We start from the raw sequence: 27,214 nt of genomic DNA, 5'->3' as shown, positions 1-27,214 counted from the left end.
ATGAGTTAAAAAGGGAAATATTGTTAGGAAGAAAAAGGACCAGCCAGTATTATCTACTGACTGACGCTTGGTGCTCCTTTCAGCTGCTGGGATCACTGTTCAGTGGCTGAATTCACACAAAATGTTAAACCCAGGTTAAGCAGAAGACAAACACTAGCATTGCAGTCCATCCAGCCTGGAAAGTAATGAACCAGATTCTGGCTTCACACATACACACGCTGTGTGCTGATTAACACAAACTTTCCCACCATTTGACCAGGTGTCTCCAAACTTGGCAACTTAAGACTGGTGGACTTCAACTCCCAGAATTCCCCAGCCAGCTTTGTAGTGAAGCACGGGGATTGAGCTAGTTAATCATATGTTGGCTAAGATTACAGATAGTTCTTGATTTATAGTCATGTGTTTAGCAACGGTTCAAAGTTGTAACGGTGACTTATGACCATTTTCCACACTTCTGACCACTGCAGCGTCCCCATGGTTGCCTGATCAAAATCCAGACACTTGGCAACTGACTCATATTTATGACGGTTGCAGTATCCTGGGGTCACGTGATCCCCTTTTGCAACCACCTGACCAGTAATGAGGAAGTCAAATTCACTTAAACAACCATGTTACTAACTTAAGAACTGCAGTAATTTACTTAATAATTTACTTCCAGCGAGAAAGATCATAAAATGCGGCAAAAAACTTGATTAGCACCAGAAATTGGAGACTCGATTGTGGTCGTAAGTTGAGGATTATCTGTACAAGAGCTTGGCAACTAGAATACAGAAGAAGAGAGTTGGAAGGGGCCTTGGAGGTCATCTAGTCCACCCCCCTACTCAAGCAGCAGACCTCCGGCCCCCTAATCATCCTGATTGTTCTTCTCTGCACTCTTTCCAACATCTTTTTTGTTATTAGTATCTTTTTTTTTTTTGCAGGATGGTGACCAAAACTGGACATTATTTCAAGTAGTCCTTCTTTTCTCTAGACTAGGCAAACCCAAATCCTGCAAGCGTTCTTTGTGGGTTTTTGTCTCTGGGCTCTGCCTTAATCATCTTAGTTGCTCTTCTCTGCACTTTTTCCAAAATCTCCACATGCATTTTGCACTGTGGGGATCAAAACTGGATCCAGTATTCCAGGTGTGGCCTTAACTAAGGCTTTATAAAGTGGTACTAGCACGTCCCCAGGATTTTGATGTTATTCCTCTCTTGATGCATCCAAGGCAGTGGTGGTATTTGGCCAGTTCTGACCAGTTCTGGAGAACCGGTAGTGGAAATTTTGAGTAGTTCGGAGAGCTGTCCAATATCATCTCTGACTGGCCCCACCTCCCTCTATTCTTTGCCATCCATCCATCTCTATCTGTTTTTCTATCTATCACCCATATTCCATCATCCATCCATCCATCCATCCATCCATCCATCTGATCAGCTGGGCCTTCTTTGGTTGCCCTGCACAGGAGAACAGAGCTGGAAAACAAGTCAGAGGGATGGAGAGGGAAGGGGGATTTTGCAGTATATCCTTCCCTGCCACGCCCACCAAGCCATGCTCATTAAGCAACGCCTACAGAACCCTTAGTAAAACAAATTGAATCCAACCACTGCTCCAAGGATTGCATCCAAGGTGGCACATCTCTTATCAGTGTAGTTCTGCAATAACACCCCCCCCCAACAGGAAAAAAGAGAGGGGGGAGACAGAGCAAGGCTCTCTGGGAAGACCTGGAGAACAATAGAGGGAAGATAAACTGGTGGGAAAGGGGGGGGGGGGAAGCCGGGGGCTGCCAAGTTTTTGAGGCAGACTTTACATGAATTAGGAGGCTTAAGGCTGCTCAATCTGTTGCCAGTGACTCATCAGAGGGCACAAAGCAAAGTTTGGCGCACTGGGTGGGTGGCTGGCTGGCTGGCTGGATTGGCACAGGGGATGAACTCACCAGTCTGTCTCAGCCTGGCTCTGTCCTGCCACCCCTCTCTGCCCCATTAAGGCAGCCCATGGCCCTGCCGGTGGGGTGCAAGAGGGCAGAGAAGGGACCCCGGATACAGAAAGAAGAAGGCGGAAGAGAGTCGCACTTGCAGCAAAGAGTGGAACAAAACAAGCATTGTTTCTTTGGGCCCAAGGCAAACTTGGAAGGTGTCCCCTGGGCCAAGTGGCTACCCAACTGGGCTGTGGCACTGCCAGAGACTCAGAGTGATTCTCAGAGACATTACAGGGGTCCTTCCCCTCCCTTTTTCCTTTCCTTCTTTCTTTTCCTTTTCTACTTTCCTTTCCTTTCCTTTCCTTCTTTCCTTCCCTTCTTTCCTTTATTTTCCTTCCCTTCTCTTCCCTTCCCTTCTTCCCTTTCCTTTCCTTTCCTTCTCTCTTTTCCTTTCCTTCCCTTCTTTCCTTCTTTCCTTCCCTTCTTTCCTTTTCTTCCCTTCTTTCCTTCCCTTCTTCCCTTTCTTTTCCTTCCCTTCTCTTCCCTTCCCTTCTTCCCTTTCCTTTCCTTTCCTTCTCTCTTTTCCTTTCCTTCCCTTCTTTCCTTTCCTTCCCTTCTTTCCCTTCCCTCTTTCTTTTTTCCCTTCCTTCTTCTCTCTCCTTCCTTCCTTCATTATTTTTACGACTACTTGAAGGCAGAGAACATATCCAACACACTTTCCTCCTTCTATTTTCCCCACAACAGCAACCTTGTGAGCTGAAGGAAAGAGACTGGCCCCAGCTCACCAAGCACATGAGGTTGCACAATCTTACTCCCAATTCATTTCTCATTCAGAATAACAGAGTCGGAAGGGACCTTGGAGGTCTTCTAGGCCAACCCCCTGCTCAGGCAGGAAACCCTATTACCAATCAAGACAAGTGGCTCTCCAGTCTCTTCTTAGAAACCTCCAGCAATGGAGCAGCCACAACTTCTGGAGGCAAGCAGTTCCTCTGATTAATTGTTCTCACTGTCAGGAAATTTGTTCTAGGTTGCTTCTCTCCTCGATTATAGTTTCCATCCATTGCTCCGTGTTCTGTCTTCGGGGACCTTGGAAGACAGTTTGATCCTGTCTTCTCTGTGGCAGAGCCTCAACTATTGGAAGATTGCCATCCTTGTTATCCTTGGAATCCATTTTGTTTTTTCTTGGAAGCTTCGAGGCTGCCACATTCAGTGCCTGGGAATTTGGGAGGGGGGATTTCCAGGGATGGTATTCTACCAGTTCGGACCAGTTCAGTAGAACTGATTGTTATGATTCTGCACAGTTTGGAGAACTGGCAAATCGTGCCCCTGGCTGGCCCTGCCCCTCTCCGCCCAATCACTCCTATGATCAGCTGTTCCGATGATCAGCTGTGCCGGGATCCCCCTTGCCGTCTTACTGCTTTGCCCAGGAGGCTTCCCTAAAGCCCAGGAGGCAAAAAGGGGCACGTGGAGGGGGAGGGGTGTATGCTGTGCGCCCTCCCATGCGCTCCATTTTTTTTGCCTCCTGGACCTCAGGAAAGCCTCCTGGGAGCAAAAACAGCCTCCCAGGAGGCTTTCCTGAGACCCAGGAGGCAAAAGGAGGAGGAGGAGGAGGAGGAGGAGGAGGAGGAGGAGGAGGAGGAGGAGGAGAAGCCATGCCCACCCAGTCACATAGCCACATCCACCTAGCCACGCCCACCTAGCCACGCCCACCTAGCCATGCCCACAGAATCGGTAGTAAAAATATTTGCATCCCACCCCTGGGGATTTTATAGTGGGGTAGAAGAGTAGACACAACAACATTCTTTTCTCAGAGAGTCTAGGACATGTTGCCCTGCACCTGGAGGGGAGTGTCTGTAGGGATGTTGGGATGAAGAGTTGGTTGGGCCATGTTATGGGCTGGTGGGTGCAGGAGAGGGATTTTTGAATTTCTCTTTTGGGAAGGGAAAAATGGAACTTTGAGAAAATGCTTGTCTTGGAGTTTATTGGTTTGGAGTTCGTTAGTTGGAACGCTGACAATCATATCACCCCTGGGCCTTCTTTTCATTAGACTAGCCATATCCAATTCCTGCAACCGTTCATCGTATTTTAGCCTCCAGTCCCCTCATCTTCATGGTTGCTTCTCTGCACTTTTTCTAGAGTCTCAACATCTTTTTGATATTATGGTGACCAAAACTGGATACAGTACTTTAGGTGTGGCCTTACTAAGGCTTTATAAAGTAGTATTAAATCTTCATGTAATCTTAATTCGATCCCTCTAGTCTGGTCCAACCCCCTCCAGCCCAAGGCAGTAATCCTTAGAGCAAGGGTCTTCAAACTTGGCAAGTTTGTGGACTTCAACTCCCAGAATTCCTGAGCTAATATGACTGGAAGAGGAATTCTGGGAATGGAAGTCCACAAGTCTTAAAGCTGTCAAGTTTGAAGACCCCTGATCTATCACCTACCACCTATCTATTTATCATCTCTCTGTCTCTGTCTCTCTCTCTCCCTACCTATCATCTATCAATCTACTGTATGTATGTATGTATCATCTATCTATGATCTATCACAAGGGCCTTTAAACTTAACAGCTTTAAGACCTGTGGATTTCAACTCCCAGAATTCCTGAGCTAACATGACTGGAGGAGGAATTCGGGAATAAAGGTCCACAAGTCTTAAAGCCGTCAAGTTTGAAGACCCCTGATCTATCACCTCTCTCTCTCTCCCTCTCTCCCCCTTCTCTCTTTCCATACCTATCTATCTATCTATCTATCTATCTATCTATCTATCTATCTATCTATCTATCTATCTATCTATCTATCTATCTACCTACCTATCCATCTACCTACTTACCTACCTACCTATCATCTATCTATCATCTATCGCAAGGGTCTTCATACTTGGCAAGTTTAAGACTTGTGGACTTCCACTCCCAGAGTTCTTGAGCTAACCTGACTGGAGGAGGAATTCTGGGAGTGGAAGTCCACAAGTCTTAAAGCTGTCCAGTTTGAAGACCCCTGCTTTAGAGCATCCTGGAAAAATGGCTGTCCAGTTTTTTTCTTGAGAACTTCCAGTTTTCAATTTTTCGTGAAATCCGGGTGACCCCCCCAGATTTCATACCTTTTGCAACAGCACCTTGATTCACAACTCAAGCTTCTTACTCAGAGCACAGGGAGACCTTGAAGCCCTAATATGGAGCGGCAGCTACGATGTGCTGGTCTGTTGTGAAACCTGGAAGGTTGGCTGCTTCGTCTTAGAATATAGGCCTGGAAAGATCTAATCCGCGCAAAAGGAACAGAGTCAGCAAAATGGGGTAAGTGTTGCATTGCACATCAAGGACGACTCCTGCATGGAAATGTATGACATCAGGGGTGAAATTTCAGCCCTGCCCTGTCTGGGTGGAAATCAAGGGGGGGGGGGGGGAGAAACAACAATAATCAACATTGTTGTGAGTGTGAACAACAGTCCATTACATCCCTCAGAACATACAGACGGTCCTCAACTCACAACCACAAGGGATTTTCCGTTGCTAAGCAAGGCAGTTGTTAAATGAATTGTGCCCAAATTTACCGCCTTTTTTTTTTTTTGGCCATGGTTGTTTAAGCAGATCAATGCAGTTGTTAAGCAACTCGTGTGGCCATTAAGTGAATTCAGTTTCCTTCATTGTTTTTGCTTGTTTGGAAGCCGGCTGGGAAGGTCAGAAATGGGCGATCACATAACTATGAGACATGGTCACAATTGTTAAATACACGCCGGTTACCAAGCTCCCCGATTTTGATCACGTGACCCTGGGACTGTGACGGTTGTAAGTCTGAGGACTGATCGTAAGTTGCTGTGTATTGTTTTTTTTTCTGTAGTGTTGTAACTTCGAATGGTGGCTTAATAAATGGCTTTGCTGGCTGAGGAATTCTGGGAGTTGAAGTCCCCAAGTCTCAAAGTTGCCAAGTTTGGGGACCCGTGGCATAATCAGATGTCCATCTGTGATAATGGAGGATTTGAACCACACCAACTGGGGATCTGACACTGTGGCAGAAATCAGATCCAACAACTTTCCCACATATACAAAACAACTGTAAAAAAAAGAACAGTTGTAGAGACTCTGGAAAGAGTGCAGAGAAGAGCAACCAAGAGGATCAGAGGGCTGGAGGCTGAAACATGTGAAGAACAGTTGCAGGAACTGGGTATCTGGTAAAAAGAAAGACCAAGGGAGACATGATAGCAGTCTTCCATTATTTGGAGGGCTGCCCCAAGGAAGAGGGGGGTCCCCTTATTTTCCAAAGCACCTGAAGGCAGGACTAGAAGCAACGGATGGAGCAAGGAGAGAAGGAACCTGGAATTAAGGAGAAACTTCCTGACAGCGAGAGCAATTAACCAGTGGAACTGCTTGCCACCAGAAGTTATGGGTCCTCCATCACTCGAGGCTTTTAAGAAGAGACTGGATAGCCACCTATTAGAAACCGGAACTGCTTGAGTTCCACCCCTTCCAACTCTGGTATTCTGTGTTCTGCTTTGCAGCGATTTTCATTGTGCAAAAGGCAGAGGAGGAATTTGGCGGATACTACAAGGAATGGCAGAGGAAATGGATGTTGTAGTAGGATGTGGGAGAAAGCGATGAGAGAATTCTCCACGCTTCAGACAGGGGGGATTGAAAGCAATGCGATTAGTGTGTTAGATTTCAAGAGAGATTATCTCCATCAGCTCAGAGAGTGATGGTGAACCTTTTGGGCTTGGCGTGTCAAAAATTTGGAAAATGCCTAATTTATCACACATAAATCCTCTTTGCATCCTGATCAATGTACAGTTAAGCACCTCATGATAGTGCAAAAGGATGCAATTAATGTTGCTAGCTTCTGGGCAAGATTTGTTTAACTTGTACATGTTTTAATTTTGTAGCTTAGGTTTTAAATTTTATGTTGTATAGTATGGCTTATTTTAATTGTGATGCCTCTGACATAAATAAACAAACGAACACCACACATATGGCTAGTCCAGTGAAGAGAAGGACCAGGGGAGACAGGAGAGCAGTCATCCAATATTTGAGGGGCTGCCCCAGAGAGGAGGAAGGGGTCAAGCTATTTTCCAAGGCACCCGAAGGCCAGACAAGGAATAATGGATGGAAACTGAACAAGGAGAGATTCAACCTGGAAATAAGGAGGAATTTTCTAGAACAATCAATCAATGGAACAGAAGTTGCTTTTGGAAGTTGTGGGAGCTTCATCCCTGGAGGCTTTCAAGAGGAGACTGGACTGCCATCGGTCAGAAATGGTGTAGGGTCTCCTGCTTGGGTGGGGTGTTGGACTAGATGACCTCCAAGGTCCCTTCCAGCTCTGTTAATTTGTTAATATACAGAGACCTCTTGGATAAAAGAGAACAAATTGTTTATACATTCATCTATTTTTTTTAATAAATTATAGTCTAGTCGTGTGTCGTGCTGTGTATTTTATATTAGAGAAACATCAAATAATTATAAATATGAAATAAGAGTAAAACAAATTCATTTGTGGACAGTCTGGAGCAGAGGTGGTATTCAGCAGGTTCTGACCAGATCTGGAGAACCGGTAGTGGAAATGTCAGAGGACCAGTAAATGCCACCTCTGACTGGAGATTTTACAGTATCCTTCCCCTGCCACGCCCACCAAGCCACGCCCACAGAACTGGTAGTAAAAAAAATTTGAATCCCACCACTGGTCTGGAGGATGAACAAGAGCAGGGAATAAGGAGGAATTTTCTGACAGGGAGAGCAGTCAGCCCATGGAACAGAAGTTGCCTTCGGAAGTTGTGGGAACTGGGCCTGGCTAGTCTAGGGAAGAGAAGGACCAGAGGAGACAGGATAGCATCTTCCAATATCTGAGGAGCTTCCACAAAGAGGAGGAGGGGGTTAAGCTATTTTCCAAAGCACCCAAAGGCCAGACAAGGAATAATGGGTGGGAACTGAACAAGGAGAGATTCAACCTGAAAATAAGGAGAAACTTTCTGACAGTGAGGAACACTCAACCAATGGAACAGAAGTTGCTTTTAGAAGTTGTGGGAGCTTCATCACTGGAAGCTTTCAAGAAGAGACTGGACTGCCTTCTGTCAGAAATGGGGTAGGGTCTCCTGCTTGGGCAGGGGGTTGGACTAGATGACCTCCAAGGTCCCTTCCAACTCTGTTAATCTGTTAAAAGGTCTCCTAGAATGACTTGTGAAGGCTGCCCCGCTGTTACATTGTCTCCAGAGCCTCCAAAAGTGCACAAGGACAGGGTATGCTTATGAGAATTGTTGTTATTGCATGTTGGTAATTGCTGGTGTGTCACCCAAAATATTATAGCGTGTCACCTTTGACATGCGTATCACAGTTTCACCATTACTGAGCTAAGGGAAACAATAGCAAGAACTGCATGGGTGGAAATCTTGAAGGGAAAACCAGTTCAGAGGTTAGGAAATCCCCTGAAATGTTTCAAGCCCAAACAAAAATAATCCCAGAGAGAAAAGGATGCAGTTGGTGTTCTTGGAGAAGTTTAAAAGATTGAAAGAAAAATATAAAATCGAAGCAGAGAAATCAGCAAACAGCCCCAAGCTGTAAGGATGGTCAGGAAGGCAAAGGCTCAGAATAAACTGAGCTTGCAATCTATACCAGAAATAATTTTTTAAAAAAAGTTTCAGTGGTGTACAGGAGAGGAAAGTCAAGCAAACACTGTGCCCTATCTCAAAAGTGGCTTTTCCAAAAGGCAGCTGGACTTTCTTGGTCTCTGTTAATCTATTAAAAGGGACTGAAGGGACTTTGTAGGTCATCTAGTCCAGCTCCCCACCCAAGCAGGAGACCCTACACCATTTCTGACAGATGGCAGTTGTTAAGTCGTGGGAATGAGACTCAGGACACCAACATGATTCCAATTTGTTTTACTTCCGTATAGGACTCACCCGAAGAAACCGCAGCAGCCTTTCTTATACTTGGGCTGCTTGCGGCTGCGGCCAGTGATGGCTCTTCGAATTTCCTGCCGCCATGGACTGACCAATTACAGGTAAGTATGCCAATACATAACACCCCTCCCCACCTGGTCCGGTTTAACCAACTGGAGCCTCGCCTACTGTACGTAATCACGTAGGTAGGCAGGGCTTTTATGGGTTCTACTGGACCTGCACAACTCAGTCTCCGTTTGGCTCCTGAACAGTTCGGACGGATCTATTGTTCCTCCCATCCATCTTCTTGGAACATCCTGGAAGGTTGAGTCAGTCATGCCGCTCCCGCCAGGAATTTCCTGGCTGGTTGAGTTGGTTCGGCCGCTCCCGCCAGGGACTGCTTCCCCGCTATTCTTTTGGGCCTGTTCCTGTCTTCCTGACCTGTCTCTTCCCTGGTCCCAGATATGTATTTGCGTTTCCCGACTGGGGCTAGTGTTAGTATTGGTAGTTGTGTAGTTGTCAGGGTTTGTTCTGTTGTTTCTGTTGCTCATGGAGGGTCTCCCCCTCCCTTCCCACTTGTGTTTTGTCTGTTTGAGGGGTCTCCCCCCTCCCCTATGGTTATTTTTGAGGGGTCTCCCCCTCCTTCCTTGCATTTGTTTTGTTTGTTTGAGGGGTCTCCGCCATCTTCCATGTTTCTGCTTAGGTCACCCTTCGTGACTCTCGATCTGAGCTGGTCTATGTGTCTCCTCCAGCTTCTCCCATCCATGGTGTCTACCCTGTATGAACGGGGCCCAGTTATCTGGGTTATTTTTGCTGGTATCCACAGTGGTTCTCCTGTGAGATTTTTTGCGTAAACTGGGTCCCGTGTTTGAAATGTGCAGCAATTACTGGAGGAGTTGCTGGTTTTTCTGGCTATATGTGGGGTGTAGTTTGTCTAGGTGTGATCTTAGTTTCCTCCACATTAGTAACTCTGCTGGGCTTTTATTGGCCTTTTATTGGCCTTTTATTTATTTTATTTGTTGTGGCACTGGGTGTCATATGTTGAATGGTTAGTAGCTTATCTATCTTTTCTTGTGTGTGTCCCAACCCCAGCTTTTGGAATGTTTCCTTCGTGTAACGTACCATGCCTTCTGCCCGTCCATTCGTAGTTGGGTGTCCCGGCGCTGTTAGTGCATGCCTTATCCCCTGTTGCGCTAGAAATCCCTCAAATGTTGTTGCCGTGAATTGTGGCCTGTTGTCGGATACAATCACATCCGGCAATCCATGTGTGGCAAAAAGTTTCCTGAGCTGTCTAATGATGGCTTCTGTTGTGGTGGAGTGCATGATGCTTGCCTTTAACTATTTGGAGTAAGCGTCTACAACTATTAGAAATGTGTGTCCTTTGGTTGGGCTTGCAAAATCAATGTGTAATCTTGATCATGGTTCCCTTAGTGTTTCCCATTCGTGTTTTGGTGCTGTGGGGGGTGTTGGCCTTGATTCCTGGCAGCTTTTACACGTTGACACCCAATCCCCTATTTCCTTATCCATTCCTGGCCACCATACATAACTCCTTGCCAGGGCTTTCATTTTTACAATACCCGGGTATCCCGCATGTAATAATTCTAGTATGTGTTTCCTTAATCTGTCCGGTATGATCTCCCGATCCCCCCCAAAGTATGCACCCCTTAAGCATTGAAAGTTCTGTTTGTCAATTCCAGAATGGTCTGACGGTCTTGTCACTCTCAGTTTCTGGCCATCCTTTTCCTACCCAATTTAAAATATGTGCAGGTTTTTGTCTCTAGCTGTTTCCCTAGCAATGTCTGCTGCCGTCACGGGTAGGTTTTCTAATGTCTCTATTTGCAGGGTCGATATGGTTGGTGCTGGGTCATTTTCTATGTCAGGTAGAGGGCAACGGCTAAGCGCATCAGCATGATTTATGTCTTTTCCAGGTCGGTAGGTCAGTTTGTAATTATAGGCAGCCAGGAATTCCGACCACCTTGTCATTCGTGGTGATAATATATTAGGTGCAGCTTTGTTTCCTGCGATTATGACCAGGAGTGGCTTGTGGTCTGTGACTAGTGTAAAAGTTCTCCCATAGATATATCCGTGGAAACATTTTATTCCGGTGACAGCGGCCAATGCCTCTTTGTCTAATTGACTGTAGTTCCACTCCGGCTTTGACAGAGTCTTTGAATAGAAGGCTATGGGTGCTTCTTTCCCATCGGGTAGTATGTGGCTGAGTAGAGCGCCGATGCCGAAAGGTGATGCATCGCAGGTTAGTGTTATTGGAAGTGTCTCTCTGTATTGTATTAGTACGCAGTCTGATGTGATCAAGTTTTTTATCTCCTGGAATGCCGTTTCTTCTCGTTGCACCCAGGACCAGGTTGCTTTCTTGTCAAGCAACCTGTGTAGTGGTTCTGCAATGGTTGCTTTCTGCCATAGGACTATATTATAAAAGTTAATGAGTCCTAAGAAAGCTTGTAGATCAGTTCTATTTGTGGGTCTGGGGGCTTCCTTGATTTCTCTGACTTTATTTTCAGTGGGGTGGATTCCTTCGCTGTCTATAAGGTATCCTAGGAATTCAACTTTGCTAGTGGCTAATTGGCATTTCTCCTTTCTTACTTTTAGCCCTGCCTTCTTGAATTTGACTAGGACTTCCCTTAGGCGGTCACGTAGTTGTTCTTTGTTCCTGGCGGATACCAGGACATCATCAAAGTATGGTACCACCCCTTTTATCCCTTGCAATAGGCGTTCCATTAAGCTTTGGAACACTCCTGAAGCAACGCTGACACCAAATTGTAGTCTGTTGCATTTGAATGCCCCCCTGTGCATCACGATTGTCTGGGCTTCTGCTGGTTTGGGGTCAATGGGCAACTGTTGGTACGCCTGTGTGAGGTCTAGTTTTGCGAAGATTTCCCCCAGGGAATGTAATAGTTGCTGTACCACTGGAACTGGGTATGCGCTTTGTTGGAGCGCGTGGTTAAGGGTTGCTTTGTAGTCTCCGCAGATGTGCACCAAGCCATCCAGTTTAATTGGTGTAACAATTGGGGTTTCCCACTTAGCGTGGTCAATTGGTTCTAAAACCCCTTGTGCGATGAGTTTATCCAATCGCTCATCGATTTTTGGTTTTAGTGCGAAAGGAACCCGCCTCGCCTTTAGTCTTATGGGGGCTATATTTGGGTTTAGACTAAAGGAAATTGGGGACCCCTGGTACTTGCCCAGTTCTTCGTCGAATACATTTTGGAATTCTTCCATCAGGTCATCTTCCCACTCTGTCTCGGTTATGCTGTTTATCCCTGTGACTTCGATTCCTAATGGTGCAAACCATTTGAATCCCAATAGGCTGGGTCGATTTCGGTCGACTATGGTTAATGGAAGAATTCTGGTGTATTTTTTGAATGTTACCTTGAATTTTCTGGTACCTACTACGGGGATTTTGTTCCCCTGGTAGTCTTTCAGTGTTAGTGTTTGTTTTTCGAGTTCTTCCCGGCTCATGTCTGGTATCAGTCTTTTTATGGTGTCCCACAATACCATTGACAAGTATCAGCCTGAGTCCACTTCCATCCAGCATGGCTGGACTTCTATGGTGACCTGGACATATACTTTCTTGGCATTTGTCATGTTGGAGTGTCCGATGGTCACCGTCTGGTGTGTTTCTTCCCTTCCGTTGCTTGTTTCTTTGCCTTCCCTGCTTCTGTTGTCTTGGTTCCAATAGCTACCTCTCCCTCCTCTCTCTCTCTCTCTCTCTCTCTCTCTCTCTCTCTCTCTCTCTCTCTCTCTCTCTCTCTCTCTCTGGGGGAGGTGTTCCATCTTTGTCTAGGGCTGTAGTTCTTTCTTGCTTGGCATGCCCTAGCAATATGTCCCCGCTGTTCACAGTGTTTGCAGATGGCATCTAGGAAATGGCACTCGGAACATGGATGGTTCCCCTTGCAACCAGCACCACGAAATTCTTTCCTTTTTCCATTCCGGTCCCTTCTGCCCTGTTCTGCCCAGAGTTGATTCACCCCTTCTTCTTCCTTGTTGTCTTCCGATGGGGTCCCGATGTCCTCGTGGTGGGTTGTGGTGGTGTTTTGGGGGGTTTCTGGTGGCACTTTGTTCATCTTCCGCATGGCGGCTGCCGATTTCTGTGTTGCTTCTGCTGCGGTAGCTTCCTCTATTGCTTCTTTGAGCGTTATTTTGGGTTTTGTTAATAATTGGCCCTGGAGTGTAAGGTCTCTCAGTCCCAGGACTATTTGGTCCCTCATGACTTCATCCAAGTTTAGGAATTCACATGCTCCAGCAATATCCCGCAGCATTAGAACAATATTGCTGATGCTCTCGCCTTCTTTTTGGTCACGTTGATAAAATTCATGTAGGAAACAGTTGGTGTGTAGTGAGCCCTCAGTAATTTTTCAAAGTCCAGCCAGGCCATCGTTTTCACGTTGGTGGGTGCCGCTAACGCTTTGGCTATCTTAAATACCGCTGGACCACAATGGGTAAGGAATACTGCTCTCTTCCTGTTTTTGCATACATTATGGAGGTCGCTTCCTTCGAGGAACATGAGGAATCGGTTGATGTATGATTCGAATGGTGCGGGTGGCGTGTTGTTTCCGGCCATGTCGCCTCGATGCGTTGCTGGTGTTCGTCGGTCGCCATGTGCTCACTGGTTCCCTTTGCCTCAGGATCCCATCCTCATCGCCAGTGTTAAGTTGCAGGAATGAGACTCAGGACACCAGCATGATTCCAATTTGTTTTACTTCCATATAGGACTCACCCGAAGAAACCACAGCAGCCTTTCTTATACTCAGGCTGCTCGCGGCTGTGGCCAATGACGGCTCTTCGAATTTCCCGCCGCCATGGACCGACCAATTACAGGTAAGTATGCTAATACATAACAGCAGTCCAGTCTCTTCTTGAAAGTTTCCAGGGATGATGCTCCCACAACTTCCGAAGGCAACTTCTGTTCCATGGGTGGATTGTTCTCCCTGTCAGAAAATTCCTCCTTATTTCTAGGTTGAATCTCTCCTTGTTCAGTTTCTATGCATTATTCCTTGTCTGGCCTTTGGGTGCTTTGGAGAATAGGTTGACCCCCTCCTCCTCTCTGTGGCAGCCCCCCAGATACTGGAACACTGCTCTCCTGTCTCCCCTGGTCCTTCTCTTCCCTAGACCAGCCAAGCCCAATTCCTGCAACTGTTCTTTATATGTTTGAGCCTCCAGTCCCCTAATCCTCTTGGTTGCTCTTCTCAGCACTCTTTCCAGAGTCTCAACATCTGTTTTGTAGTGTGGTGACCAAAAGTGGATGCAATATCCTAGGTGTGGTCTTACTAAGGCTTTAAGGATGTTTCGCTTCTCATTCAAGAAATTTCTTTGCAGGGGTTCATGTGTCAAAAATTTGGAAAAATGATGTGTCATGGGGAAGTCATGGTTTCAGTAGAAGTTGTGACTCATGCATGGAGACTGGACAAGGTTATGGGTTTCTCTAGACTCGTGGTTGATCAGATGCAACCTTGCAAGCTAATAAGCTATTCTATTCTATTCTATTCTATTCTATTCTATTCTATTCTATTCTATTCATTCTTTCCCTATTCTATTCTATTCTATTCTATTCTATTCTATTCTATTCTATTCTATATTCTGTTCTGTTCTATTCTATTCATTCTTTCCCTGTTCTGTTCTATTTTATTCTATTCTATTCATTCATTCCAATATTTATTCTATTCTATTCTATTCTATTCTATTCTATTCTATTCTATTCTATTCTATTCTATTCTATTCTATTCTATTCTATTCTATTCTATTCTCTATTTTCTATTCTCTATTCTATTCTATTCTATTCTATTCTATTCTATAGAAAAAGGTGTAGTCCTTATACCTTGTGGTCTCCAGCCCCAGATTTCAAATGTGCTACTTATGAGTCTAGACTACAGATAGTCGTTGATTTACATCCATTTATTTAGTGACAGTCCAAATTAAAACAACAGTGAAGAAAGCGACTTATGACCAGTTCTTGGTCGTATGATTGTTCGCAGCATCTCATGTGGTCAAAATTTGGTCACTTGGCAACCAGCATCTATTTATGTTGGTTGCAGCACCCTGGGCTTTTTGGAGAAGCAAAATGTCTTCAAAGAAAGAAAGTCCAGTTGCCTTTTCAAAAAGCACTTTTGGGACAACCATGACCTGGATGACTGAGCATCTCCATAGACAATGGGCCCTAGTCAACAAAATGCAATTCAGGAGGGAGGCGGAAGACCACTGGGGGCACCCACGAACCCAGCCCCGCCCCGCCTCGCCTGGGGGGCGCCGTCCTCACCTGGGCCGCCCTCTGTCCCTCGGAGCCCCTCGGCGCTCCATGAAGATGCGCGCACCCCAAACGCCCGACTCTCCCCGCAACTTGCGCCTTCTTCCCTCACCGCCAGCGGGGCCCGACGGGGGAGCGGAAGCCACCCAACAGGCAAGCCCCACCCCCGGCCACCTCTCCTCACCGGGCTCCGGAAGCTAGGCGCTGGGATGGTTGGCGCTTCTGGTGGCGGCCATTTTGAGGAGTTAGATTGAGAGAGAACGAGGGAGAGGTAGGCCTCGGCGCCTCCACCTTGACTTTGAAAGGGCGGCCAGGCGAGAGGGCGCTTGGGGAAGGAGCGTCCTGGGTCTATGAGTGGTGCTTTTAAAGATTTTGCATCTCGTACAATGAGAGACATAGCGCTTTGGAAACGAAGGCGGAAGCGCACACGTAACTTCCAGTTAGCGCCCTCCTAGGGAGCCGTTCAATATATATGCACTGCTTGGGCACCATGTTGGAAAAGGGTGTTGGCTTCTGCCTTTAGTTGCCCACTTCCGGTCAATCTACTTCATCCAGTGGGCAGTTTTGGGGTCGCCTTTCTTTGTGAAGGCGCCCAAGTAAAAACTCCAGCGGCGTGCTGCTAGTCTTTACATTGCCAATTGTGGACATTATTCTGCAATTGTCCCTGGAAATTAGAAGTATCATTCCTTCTGCCTGTGGGTGGATGCAACTCCAGATTACAACCCCCATAGTTCCCCCACCACCACCCCCAGCATCCCCCCCCATCTCAGTGGGAATTATGGGCTTTCAAGCCTCAAACGTCAACATTCCTGAATTTAACAGTCATTCTAATACAGAGCTTATAAATCTCAGTCACTTCTACTCCCAGAATTCCCCAGCAAGCAATGCTGGCTGGGGAATGTTGGGAGTTGAAGTCCATGTATTTTAAAGCATGATGACTGGGGAATTCTGGGAGTTGAAATCGCCAGTTTCAAAGTTGCCAAGTTTGAAAAATACTGCTCTCAGGCATGGATTTTAGGAGTTGTAATACACACATAATTTTATCTGTTGAAGGCAGGGGTGGGTTTCTACCGGTTCTGTCCATCTCTGTAGAACCGGTAGCTCTGAAGAGCAGCAGACATAGAACCGGTTCTATGTCTGCTGATGTTTTTGCCCACCCGCCCACCTGGGCTCTTACCTGATCTTTATTTCCTGATTTTTCAACTTCAGCTGCCAAACGAGGCACAGCTGCAGTTAAAAAAACAAGAAAAGAGGGCTGTTTCAAAGGCTGCTTCTCGGCACGCAGCAGGCTGATGACGATTAACAGGCGCGCAGCTCACAGCGGGCAGGGAAGCTCATAAATCCCAAACCGGTAGTTAACCCTGTCGTATCCCACTCCTGGATAGATAGATAGATAGAGATAGATAGATGATAGATAGATGATAGATAGATAGAGATGATGATAGATAGATAGATAGATAGATAGATAGATAGATAGATAGATAGATAGATAGATAGATAGATAGAGATAGAGAGACAGAGAGATAGAGATGATAGATAGATAGACAGACAAATATAGATAGATAGATAGATAGATAGATAGATAGATAGATAGATAGAGATGATAGATAGATAGAAAGATAAAGATAGATAGATAGATAATGATAGATGATGATGATAGATAGATAGATAGATAGATAGATAGATAGATAGATAGATAGACAGACAGAGATAGATGATAGAGATAGATAGATAGATGATAGATAGAAAGACAGACAGACAGGTAGCATTCCCCATGGTTACATGATCAAAATTTGGGCACCTGGCAATTGGCCTATATGTATTACCGTTGCAGCAACTTGGAGATCAGAAGATCATCATCTGTAACTTTCCCAGCTGGCTTCTGATGAGCCAAGTCAATGGGAGAAGCAGGATTCCACTGGATCCCTTACCAACTGCAGGGATTCCCTTAACCACTACAGCCAGAAGGTTGCAAAATGATGCACAACTCACTGACATTTCTGCCTTGCTGAGCAGCAGAAACGATGAGCCCATGAGTGTGATCATAGGTCAAAGACCCTACCTGCACTCCCAAAGCCCCTGGAGGGCACCAGGTTGGAGAACGGAGGTGTCAATGTCAACGTCCCAACTAACCAACTAAAACCCAAGAAACTCCGAGACGAACAATTCCTCAAAGTTCCATTTTATTAGAGTTGTCCTATTGGCACCTTGGGAAAATCCCGAATCTGAGAGTTCCAGGTTTTCCCTTCCCAAAAGAGAAATCAAAGATCCATCCCCTGCATCCACCAGTCCATCACATGGTCCAATCCAATCTTCGTCCTAACTGGAGACCATCCTTCCAGTCAATCCCCTCCAGGTGCAGGGAAACATGTCCTTGACTCTCTGAGAAAGAAGCCTATTGCCTCGGATCTTGTATAGTGTCAGGTGAGGCTCCATTCAAAATCCAAGAAAGAAAACCTTAGACTCCATTGTTCTAGAGGAAAGGACTTTTACTGAAAATTGAAGTGGTAGCACCAGAAGAATACAAGATCTGAGGCAAAAGGCGCGAAAATCACATATAGAAAGTTATTCGGTGTTCCCACTCCCAATAGGTCAAACTGGCCATCCAATAATTTGCTAGACCAATACTCGAATACAGCTCATCAGTCTGGAACCCACATTACATATCGGATATTAATACAGTTGAGAAAGTCCAGAAACATTTCACGAGAAGAGTTCTCCATTCCTCTACTCGTAGCAGAATACCTTATGCCACCAGACTTGAAATTTTAGACCTAGACAACCTACAACTTACGCCACCTTCAGTCCAATCTAAGCAGTGGTGGGATTCAAATAATTTAACAACTGGTTCTCTGCTCTAATGATTTCTTCCAACAACCAGTTCACCAAACTGCTCAGAAAGTTAACAACCGGTTCTCCCGAACTGGTGCAAACTGTCTGAATCCCATTGCTGGATCTAAGTGTAGTACATAAAATCATTGATTGCAATGTCCTGTCAATGAATACTTCAGCTTCAATCATAACAATACAAGAGCACACAATAAATACAAACTCAAGGTTAACCGCACCAAACTTGATTGCAGGTAATATGACTTCAGCAACAGAGTGGTCAATGTCTGGAATACTCTACCTGACTTTGTGGTTTCTTCCCCAAACCCCAAAAATTTAACCTTAGACTGTCTACTATTGACCTCACCCCTTTCCTAAGAGGTCTGTAGGGGGCGTGCATAAGCGCACCAATGTGCCTACCGTCCCTGTCCTATTGTTTCTTGTTTTTATTCGTATCCATTTCATGTATTCATAACCATGTTTATACTTATACCTGTTATTTAATACTTGCTTGACAAATAAACAAACAAACAAATAAATAAATAATCTGAGATGTGTATAATATCATGTGGGGCATCTGCAGGTGGCATTTCGCACATCTGGTATGCCAAGACAGTTGATGTTGGTGTAGACCAGTGGTTCCCAAAGTGGGCAGTACCGCCCCCTGGGGGGCGATGGGATGCCTTAGCGGGGCGCTAAGAGGCAAGAGGGCTGGCAGGGGGCACTAAGAGGCAGCAGGGGAGCGTTCGAGGTGCCGGCCCCGCAGGCTCACTGACTGCCAGCCATGCAGCCATTCACTGTTTCGTGCTCCGTAGCTGGCGCCTCGAATGCGGAACCTGCGCGTGGTGAACCTTGCCAAGCCTTGGGGGAGAGAGAGGTGGGAGGTGGCGGCAAGGGGGAGCCTTAGCTTGCAGGCTGCCCTCTCCGGTGGAAGCAGCGGAGGTGCACCAGAAGGCCAGAAAGCGAAACCTTCCCAAAGAGCGCAGTGGAAGCGGTGGATGGTCTGGCGTTAGGGCCCCCTTCTCCGGAGAACAAGGGAGCGTGCAGCACCCACCCGGCCTCCTCTACAGCGAGCCGGGCTTGCGCGTAGGATGCGGATGGGTGCAGCTGCGGCTCTCCAAGGCGTGTGGCTTGGTTCGGTTCGGCTCTATGTGGCCATCCCGGACCTAATATCTAGCCTCCCTCTGCACCCCAGTTCTTTCGACCGAGCCCTGCGCTTGCTTGCTTGCTTGCTTGCCAAGTGATCATTCCCTCCACCGGTCTGGGCTGCTTCCACACGCCTCCCTCCTCCCTGGTGGAGCGTAAAGATGGGCGGAATGCTTCCCCGAAGTTGGGAGTCTCTGAGCGTGGGCAGAGTAGCTCCCCTTGCTTGGCCCGATGCAAGTGGACCTTGGGTTGAAGCAAAGAAGGTGAAGTCAGCCGCATCGCTGCCCCGGGGAGGTTGGCATTGCAAAATTGGATGCCAAAGAAAGAACTGAGGCAGGGAGCAGGAGAAGGAGCAGGAGGCAGCTGCATTAAGGAGCAGGAAGATCTTAGCCATGGTTTATTGACTAAACCGGAATCAAACAGCATGCTAAACTTTAAGCCAGAATGGCTGGGTTGATATATTCAGCCCGTGTTTCTCAACCTTGGAAACTTGTGTGGACTTCAATTCCCACTCTGGCTTTGCTCTACTTTCCAAAAGTGCCACCACTGTCACATTCTTTCTGTCTGTCTGTCCATCCATCCATCCATACACACACAAACACACACACACATACATACATACATCCAAAAGGTCTGCCTGCCTGTCTGTCTGCCTTCCTATCTACCTACCTACCTGCCTGCCTGTCTTTCTGTCTACCTAACCTACCTATCTACCACTATCTATCTATCTATCTATCTATCTATCTATCTATCTATCTATCTATCTATCTATCCATCCATCCATCCATCCATCCATCCATCCAAAAGGTCTGTTTGTCTGCCTGCCTGCCTTCCTGCCTACCTGCCTGCCTACCTGTCTTTCTGTCTACCTACCTACCTATCTACCAATATAGATTTATCTATCTATCTACCTACCTACTTACTTATCTACCAATCTACCTACTTACCTATTCATATATTCAACCAAAAGGTTGCCTGCCTGCCTACCTACCTATCTACCAATTTATCTACCTACCTACCTGTCTCTGTCTATCTATCTATCCATCCATCCATCCATCCATCCATCCATGTATGTTTGAAGCGCCGGCCCCGCAGGCACATTGGGAAAGTAGAGCAAAGCCAGTCTGGGAGGGAGGGGAGAGAGAGAGAGAGAGAGAGAGAGAGAGAGAGAGAGATGATGCATCAGACAGAAATAAGGCCTAGTTTAGACTGAGGCCCTTTTCCACATTGAAACATCTTTGTTTTCTATTTAAGGTTTTGTGGATGAAATATGGTCAAGACTATCAGGAAGCTCTCACATTTTGTTGAGGCTTTAAACGGGATCCATTGGACCAGATCTCCACCCTAAAAATTACTTTTCCCCAATGTATTACAGTGCCAATTCTGAAGAAGGCAAAACCAAAATGTACTGGTAAATTACAAGGAGAACACACACACACACACACACACACACACACACACACACACACACACACACTCCCCTCTAACCCTGCTGGAGCAGGTGATTGGACTAGAATAGATATCTCATTATCTTTCTCTTCCCTCCCTCCCTCCCTCCTCCTTTATTTCTTTTTCTTTCTGTCCCTTCCTTCCATCCCCGCTCTTTCTTTGTCCCTTTTTCTTTCTTCCCCTTTTCTCTTTCTTTTCTTCCTTCTCTCTTTCTCTCTCTCTTTTCTCTCTCTCTCTTTCCCTCTCTCAGGCTCACCCCATTGACTTGACTTGCTTGGGCAGGTCCCTCCAGTGCAGTGGGCTCAAAGGGGTGGACCTGCAGGGCTGGCACCTAGAACCCGGTAGTGGCAGCATGTTTGAAAGGTAGAGCAAAGACAGAGGTCAGTAATTTTTGCTGTAAAGAATCACAAAAGCTTCAGGGTTGTGCACAAGAAGGGACACACATGTCAGTGCAATTCAGCAATATAAAATAAAGAAATAAAAATAAAACAAATCAACAAGAATCGGCAAAGTATCTCTGATTAGATTTTATTCACTACTAGAATCTAATCAGAGATGCTTTGCCGATTCTAGTCCAATGACCTGCTCCAGCAGGGTTAGAAGGGAGTGGGTGTGTATGTGTGTGCATGGCTGTCAAAACTCCAAAAACAGGTCAAGTATCTCTGGGGAGGCCAGTCATAAATTAGGACACTTGCTAAACAACCGGCCATTAAGTGAGGACCATTTGTTTGCCAGTTACCTGGCCATGCCCACCCGGTCACATGACCACCAAACCACACCTACCCGGTCATGTGATTAGTAAGCCACGCCAGCCAGTCACGTGACCAGCAAGCCATGCCCACCCAGTCACATGACCAGCAAGCCACACCCACCCAGTCACATGACCAGCAAGCCACACCCTGAAATTAGGCCACGCCCAAATAAATTTGAATCCCACCCCTGGGTGGGGGGCACCGAGGATGAATTTGTAGCACCAAGGGGGCAGTGGACTGAAAAAGTTTGGGAACCACTGGTGTAGACAGATAAGAGGCTACATCTGCGCAGTAAGCAAGTAAGCATAGTCAAGAAAACATCCCAACTTTTACATTTCACCAACTTAAACCTCCAGCAGCCTTCCCCTCATGAAGCCCAATTATTCTTCCCTCCCCTCCCCCCAATTTCTATGGCAGCTGGAAAGACAAGCAGAAGAAGGATTCTTGGAGGCTGATGGTTGCTGTGTCTAATCTTCTACCTCTCTATGAAATCCACCCTCCCAAATTCCCAGGCACTGAATGTGGCAGCCTCGGAGCTTCCAAGTAAAAAATGACTTCCGAGTTATCTTCAAGAAGGCTTGGCGGGCGGATGCCCCAATTCACACACGGAATTAATTGCCCTTAATTCACTTCTGTTTTCCTGACCTATCTGTGGAGCTAAAAACAATGGCTTGGCTTTGAAATCAACGGAGGGCCCTTGTGTATTGCCTATACATCGAAGAACAAAAGACATACAACAACAAGAAGGAAAAATATCTCTTAAGCTATTCAGGACGAATATCAGCAAAAAGAAAAGTTCAGGTGAGAGCCAGATTCAAAGCATTTAGGAAATTTGCTTTGGCACATAAGGAATACCGGTAGTCCTTGACTTACGATGACAGTCGGGAGCAGAATTTCTGTTCTTCAGCAAAGCGGTTGTTAACTGAGCCGTTTCCAGTTTTGTGACTTTGTTTGCCATGGCTGTTATGCGAATCACTGCAGTTGAGTGAATCCAAGGGGTCTCCAACCTTGACAACTTTAAGACTTGTGGACTTCAACTCCCAGAATTCCTCCTCCAGTCATGTTAGCTCAGGAATTCTGGGAGTTGAAGTCCACAAGTTTTTAAGTTGCCAAGGTTGGAGAGCCCTGGTCTAGACTCCTAGCTAGCAGGCTTGAAATCTGTAATTGGAGAACCCCAAGAGATGAGGGCCACCATCTTCCTCTTGGGCATAGTGGCTTCCAGGGTGCATCTGATCAACCCCGTTGGGTCCCTGGAGTAGACAGACCCCATAACCTCGTCCAGACTCCACACAGAAGTCACATCCTCTGCAGAAACCAAGACTTTCCCATGACATATTGAACCTGTGACGAGTTGACCTCATTTTTCCCTTCACGTTTAGGATTCAACCCAACCTAAACAAAAAGTTTAGGTCAAGTGCACCAAGAAAACTGGTTTCACTGAATGGCAGTGGGTAAACATGTTGTGAGAATCGGGCCGACCCAACCCACGTTGGGTTTAAAGGAAAGCTGTGAGATAGCCTAGATATGAGACTCGCCCACACAGCTCATACCACACAGGTGGCAAGCCAGGCGCAGAAAGAAAAGGTAGGGCATTCCTATTCAAATTACAATCCTGCCCATGCAAATGGATGGCCATATACACAGGCCTTATGCAAACTCTGGGCCCACCTTCGGTTTTGTACCCCACTCTTTGAAGGAGGACACCACCAACCCTGTGGGTAGGGCCCTGGGATGCAAATGGATCTCAGGGGGTGGCAGGTTTTAACCCAACTGGAACTGAATCGTCAAGGCCGAGGTTGCATTTCCTCCAATTGGCATTGCCAAAAGTTACACAGGTTGTGCGTCTCGGTTCACAGAGGAATAAGGGAAAATGGGACAACGTGGAAACAATGTGTGTGTCAACTCATAAAATATTTCTCTGGTCTTTTTGGAGTTGTCAACAGACAGGGAGGGGGAGCAGTGCAGCCGCTTGCAAACCGAAACAGCATTCCATAAATGTTTTCAAAGATAGTAACTAGGTGACTGAAGTTTCTGCCTTGCAAAATTATAACTGGAGAGCATGATTGATGACTCTGGGCTATGGATGTGTCCCATTGGAGAATATGAATTATGATACACCCAGGGGGTGGGGGGAAAACCAGGGTCAAGGGTGACAATGAATGATGTGCCTCAGAGTCGGCTCCACCCAGGCAGTGCCAGATATGTTAACTCCCAATGAATCCTTCTGAATTTTTGGAAGTTTGGCTTGAGACTCATAATTTTAATGGGAGTAATTGCCGGAATCCTGACAGTGTGTGTGTATGTGTCTGTGTCTGTGTGTAGCTGTACGCATGTGTATCTTGATTTCATTTGGTTGGGACAGGTAGTCCTTGACTTACAACCGTTTAGTGACTGTTCAAAGTTACAATGGTAGCAGTGGTGGGATTCAAATATTTTACTACTGGTTCTGTGGTACAAGCCGGTGGTCATGGTGTGGCATGGTGGGCGTAGATTGGTGGGCGTGGCAGGGGAAGGATAGTGCAAAATCCTCATTCCCTCCCCATCCCACTAGCCTGCATTTCAGCTCTGTTCTCCTGTGCAGGGCAACCAAAGAAGACCCAGCTGATCAGATGGGTAGGTAGGTAGGTAGGTGGGTAGGTAGATAGATATGGATAGATGGATGGATGGATGATGGGTGGATGGATGGATGGATAGATGATGATGATGGATGGAGAGAGAGAGATGATGGATGATGGAATATGGATGATAGATAGAAAGATAGATAGATAGAGATAGATGGATGGATGGCAGAGAATAGATGGGGGCTGTAATTACCAGGGTGGGATACAAAACAAACACAGTCATAGAAAACAGGTGAAGCCCCTTTTATTCCTTTACTTTGCTTCCATGCTCTAAATATTCTTGACGGAAGACAAAAAAGTCCCACACAAACAGTCACAAGAAGAAGGAAAAAAGCAACACAAACCAGGCAAGATAAGGGCTGGAGGATGTCCACAGATAACACACACTGGGAAGGATGCAAAACTCAGAGAGGAACCATAAACTAGAGATATTTCCATGCTTTGTTCTAGCGTTTGCCCATACGCATGTCTGTCCTCTTATTCAGTTGTCACAGCTGCAGCCCATGAAGAGGATCAAGGATCTCTCCTCCCAAGTAGACCACATGTCTCCCTTATCCTCTCCTTCCTGCATGTCCTAGGATGCAGAGGGGAAGGGCCTGGGTCCTCCTCTGACTGCCCAGCTGGCCTCTGCCCTTCCCCAGCCTCCTCCACAACCTCCGGAGCCCCACTTCCACTCTCTGTCAGCTGTTCCTCCTCTCCCTCAGAGTTAGTCTCCACTAGGGGCATGACAGGGGCGGGGCCAATCAGAGGTGGCATTTGCCGGTTCTCCAAACTACTCAAAATTTCCGCAACTGGTTGTGCAGAACCGGCTGAAGATCATCTCTGAATGGTACTGAAAAACAGAAGTTAGGACTATTTTTTCATGATTAAAATGTTTTAAGTACTGCTGAACTGTATGACAATCCATGGGGTGAATTCTGAGTGACTGCATTTCAGTCTAAAACATAATATTCCCAATGTCGAATCAGTTGAAATTGTTCCAGTGCAAACCGAGCCATTTTGTCTCCATCTTTCTTCAGTGCCAAGGCTGTCAACAAAGGTGCACAATTCACAACAGGGTAGTCTTTGACTGACAGCCATTCGTTTAGTGACCAGTCGAAGTTACAACAGCGCTGAAAAAAAGCGACTTACGACCATTTTTCACTGTTACGGCTGTTAACAGCATCCCTATGGTCATGTGATAAAAATTTGGACCACTGACCACTGACTCACATTTACGACGGTCGTAGTGTCCTGGGAGTGTCGCGTGATCCCCTTTTGAGACCTTCTGACCAGCAAAGTCAGTGAGGAAATCAGATTCACTTAACAAATGTATGACTAACTTAACGATGGCTGTGATTCCCTTAACAACTGTGGCAAGAAAAGTTCGTAAAATGGGGCAAAACTCACTTAATGAATGTCCCATTTAGCGACACACATTTTATCCTTGTAAGTGGAGGACTACCTGTATTCTGATTTTACTGAGTATATTTATATTTGATGATTTAAATGTTTTTAATGTTTTAAGCCCTTGTTTAATGTTGAAACAAGAGGGGAGGCAAACAACTAACTAAATAAATAAATGACTAACTAACTAAATAACTAACTAACTAACTAACTAACTAAATAACAAAATGACTAAATAACTAACTAAGTAACTAAATAACTAACTAAATAAATAACTAAATGACTAAATAAATAACTAAATAACTAACTAAATGACTAACTAAATAACTAACTAACTAAATAACTAAATGACTAAATAAATAAATAAATAAATAAATAAATAAATAAATAAATAAATAAATAAATAAATAAATAAATAAATAATAAATAAATAAATATGTTTCTACTTATACTCACCTACATACCATCTTAGGGAAACTGGTTGCAAACTTGCTGCATTAGAGGCCAACTGGCTCAGAAACAGGTAAATGTCAAATCAAATCAATCTTTATTGACTAGCAAATAAAACCCAAGCGTCACAATTAATGAAAATAAAGGGGTGGAAGAGGGGCGGGGAAAGTGCCAGGAGAAAAATAGGCATTTATATATATTTTAGCAACAAACCAGTGTAGGTACCTCGGAAAGGTGATGAAATTGGGAAAATATGGGAAAGGAAGAAAAAGGGACAGATTGATCTAAATCTGAATTTAAAAAATGGTGTCCTAGCACATTATTTCCTCAACCTTGGCAGCATGAAAATGGGTGGACTTCAACTCCCAGAATTCCCCAAACAGTAGGGAGTTCTGGGAGTTGAAGTCCACCCGTCTTAAAGTGGATGGGACTGAGAAACAGAGATGCGTAATCTAGCATGGAGTTTCTTAACCTTGGAAGCTTCAAGACGGTGGTCTTCAGCCAGTTTTGAGTGGTTCTGGAGAACCGGTAGCGGAAATTTTGAGTGGTTCGGAGAACCGGCAAATGCCACCTCTGACTGGCCCCACCAACCCCATCTCTTCTCTGCCTCTCATTGAGTCCCAGCTGATCAGCTGGGTCTCCTCTGGTTGCCTTGCAGAGGAGAACAGAGCTGGAAACCAGGTTAGTGGGGTGGGGAGGGAAGGGGGATTTTGCAATATATCCTTCCCTTGCCATGCCCACCAAGCCACGGCCACAGTACGGGTAGTAAAAAATTTTTGAATCCCACCATTAGTGAACATCAACTCCCAAAGTTCCCCCAGGCAGCGGAGAATTCTGGGAGTTGAAGTTTACCCATCTTCAGGTGGCTGAGATTGAGAAACAGTAATGTATAAATCTAGCACGGAGTTTCTGGCTGGACTTTGGGCTGCTCCAAAATGGCTTCAGGGCTGACAGGATGGACTTCAACTCCCAGAATTCCTGAGCTAACATGACTGGAGGAGGAATTCTGGAAGTTGAAGTCCACAAAAAGCTGTCAAGTTTGAAGACCCCTGATCTATCACCTATCATCTATCTATCTATCAACTATCTATCTATCTATCTATCTATCTATCTATCTATCTATCTATCTATCTATCTATCTATAATCTATCTATTTATCTATCTATCATCTATCACAAGGGTCTTCAAACTTGGCAAGTTTGAGACTTGTGGACTTCAACTCCCAGAATTCCTGAGCTAACATGACTGGAGGAGGAGGAATTCTGGGAGTTGAAGTTCACAAATCTTCAAGCAGTCAAATTTGAAGACCCCTGAGGTCTTAACACATCAATCGGACACTCTACAGATATGTTGAGACTACCACTCCCAGAATTCCCTGGGAGAGTTCCTCACGCAACCTAGAGGGCACCAGAGAAGGTCCACCTTCTCCTGTAGTCCAAGGTCCTTCTCCTGGTCTTCTCCTCCAAGTTTTAGTCAACTTGGTTGGAATGGCACAATCCAATCTCCTGGAATCCCAGTGTCAACTTTAGGGCAGACTTCCCCATGGTGTCTGAAGTTGCCAACACTTCTGGAGCCACCC

At 45.8% G+C, this 27,214-nt stretch overlaps 2 protein-coding genes across 4 annotated transcripts in view; both read right to left on the bottom strand.

Annotated features, from left to right (window-relative positions):
• The window catches only part of USF1 (upstream transcription factor 1), a 160,473-nt gene extending 145,362 nt beyond the window's left edge, over nucleotides 1–15,111 (bottom strand). Inside the window, exon 1 of one of the 2 annotated variants that reach the window (XM_087943766.1) lies at nucleotides 15,015–15,111. The gene's annotated coding sequence lies outside the window, so the exon portion shown is untranslated. The remainder of the gene's footprint in view (nucleotides 1–15,014) is intronic. The other variant, XM_087943768.1, reaches the window with a different exon arrangement.
• Nucleotides 1–27,214, bottom strand: part of NECTIN4 (nectin cell adhesion molecule 4) — a 133,051-nt gene that overhangs the window by 68,387 nt on the left and 37,450 nt on the right. The window lies entirely within an intron of this gene.

The sequence above is a fragment of the Notechis scutatus genome, chromosome 14 (assembly GCF_049901735.1).
Source record: "Notechis scutatus isolate UNSWTSFEM ecotype Mainland chromosome 14, rNotScu1.2, whole genome shotgun sequence".
Taxonomy (NCBI): Eukaryota; Metazoa; Chordata; class Lepidosauria; order Squamata; family Elapidae; genus Notechis; species Notechis scutatus.
The sequence above is the reverse complement of the archived record's forward strand: the minus strand, read 5'-3'. Positions and strand labels throughout refer to the sequence as shown.